The sequence below is a fragment of the Lipotes vexillifer genome, unplaced genomic scaffold, assembly GCF_000442215.2.
Source record: "Lipotes vexillifer unplaced genomic scaffold, Lipotes_vexillifer_v1.1 scaffold76, whole genome shotgun sequence".
Taxonomy (NCBI): Eukaryota; Metazoa; Chordata; class Mammalia; order Artiodactyla; family Lipotidae; genus Lipotes; species Lipotes vexillifer.
Genome location: NW_006773751.1, coordinates 1,049,096 through 1,051,348, shown reverse-complemented (window position 1 = coordinate 1,051,348; position 2,253 = coordinate 1,049,096). Strand labels below are relative to the sequence as shown.

General features: G+C 41.5%; 1 pseudogene; it reads left to right on the top strand.

Moving 5' to 3' along the window:
- Window positions 1-497: 497 nt before the first annotated feature.
- Window positions 498-1,830, top strand: LOC103070689 (antizyme inhibitor 1 pseudogene; annotated as a pseudogene).
- Window positions 1,831-2,253: the final 423 nt, after the last annotated feature.

The following is a 2,253-nucleotide window of genomic DNA, read 5'->3' as shown; positions in this document are numbered from 1 at the left end:
GGTGTGACGAGGCTGAATCCTCTCCGCACCCAGCCCTCGCCTTTTTTCCTCTCCCCGCGCTGTAGTTCTGTTTCTCTCCTTCGGCCGCCGCCACCACTGCTGCACAGCTGGTGTCGGTGCCGCGCTTTTCCCCCAACGTCGTCCCCGCAGCCTATGGCCCAGGCGGCCTTGGGTATTTCTGCTCAAGGTAACCACATCCCTCTTTTAAAATTCCGCCTAAAAAGAGAAGACGCTTTACCCGACTCTTTGGGCCGTTATCTCATGGCGAACTTTCTGACCAAGTATACAACTACCCAGAGGGCCTAGGAGAAGTGCTGTATAGAGAGCAGTTCGACTTCAACGCTGAGCCACCTTGGGAACCTAGATGATGATAGGCGGGTTCCATCTCCTAATTTGTCCATTTTGTTGCATATTCTAAGGACCCAGATGTAAGGCTTGGTGGCCCGTCTCTTGTTTTTCCTGCTTTATGACTTTCGGCTTTGTGGAATACGGCTGAGATGAAAGGATTTATTGACGATGCAAACTACTCCGTTGGCCCGTTGGATGAAGGAACAAACCTTGGAAATGTTGTTGATAACTATGTTTATGAACATACCCTGACGGGGAAAAATGCATTTTTTGTGGCAGATCTTGGAAAGATTGTGAAGAAACACAGTCAGTGGCAGAACATAGTGGGCCAGATAAAGCCATTCTACACGGTAAAGTGCAACTCCACTCCAGGTGTACTTGAGATTTTGGCAGCTCTTGGAACTGGATTTGCTTGTTCCAGTAAAACTTAAATGGCTTTAGTGCAAGAATTTGGGTGTATCTCCAGAAAACATCATTTACATAAGTCCTTGCAAGCAAGTGTCTCAGATAAAGTATGCAGCAAAAGTTGGAGTGAATATCATGACATGTGACAATGAAGTCAAATTGAAGAAAATTGCACGTGATCACCCAAATGCCAAGGTCTTACTACATATCACAACAGAAGATAATATTGGAGGTGAAGAGGGTAACAAAGTTTGGCACAACCCTGAAGAACTGTAGGCATCTTTTGGAATGTGCTAAGGAACTTGATGTCCAAATTATTGGGGTTAAATTTCATGTTTCAAGTGCTTGCAAAGAATCTCAAGTATATGTACATGCTCTATCTGATGCTTGATGTGTATTTGATATGGCTGGAGAATTTGGTTTCACAATGAACATGTTAGACATTGGCTTCACAGGAACCGAATTTCGATTGGAAGAGGTTAATCATGTTATCAGCCCTTTGTTGGATGTCTACTTTCCTGAAGGATCTGACACTAAGATAATTTCTGAACCCGGAAGCTACTATGTGTCTTCTGCATTTACACTTGCAGTTAATATCATTGCAAAGAAAGTTGTTGAAAATAAGTTTTCCTCTGGAGTAGGAAAAACCGGAAGTGATGAACCAACTTTCATGTATTATACCAACGATGGTGTTTATGGTTCTTTTGCAAGTAAACTGTCTGAGGACTTAAATACCATTCCAGAGGTTCACAAGAAATACAAGGAAGATGAGCCTCTGTTTACAAGCAGCCTTTGGGGTCCATCCTGTGATGAGCTTGATCAAATTGTGGAAAACTGTCTTCTTCCTGAGCTGAATGTGGGAGATTGGCTTATCTTTGATAACATGGGAGCAGATTCTTTCACGAACCATCTGCTTTTAATGATTTTCAGAGGCCAGCTATTTATTATATGATGTCATATGGTGATTGGTATGAGATGCAAGATTCTGGAATTACTTCAGACACAATGATGAAGAACTTCTTTGTGCCTTCTTGCATTCAGTTGAGCCAAGAAGACAGCTTTTCCACTGAAGCTTAAGCAGGCATTAACGCTTTTTTAGATCTGAAGTTGCAGGTAAAGCTTGTCTGGTCTACATTCCAGTGTGGAAAAAATTTGAACAATCTTATTCATTTAATTCTCTTGGAAACAAAAACTACTAGTAATAGCTATTTGGGACCAGACAAAATTAGCTCTCATCTATAATTCACTGGGGGTAATTGAGATGAAGAGAATGTATCCACATTTAAACTTACCAGTTTGCCCTACCCCTTAAGCGTTTAAAATAAAATATGCAACAGAATGGATGACGTAGTGGAGATGGAAGCCCATGAATTGGGTTCCTCATTAAAACGTTTACATACAAGGACACAGTTTTTATACTAAGGATTTGTGTTAGGAAGTCTTGTAAAGTTAATGTCTTTCACCCAGATATATCAAATGTCAGTTGAAGACCAGTGTGAC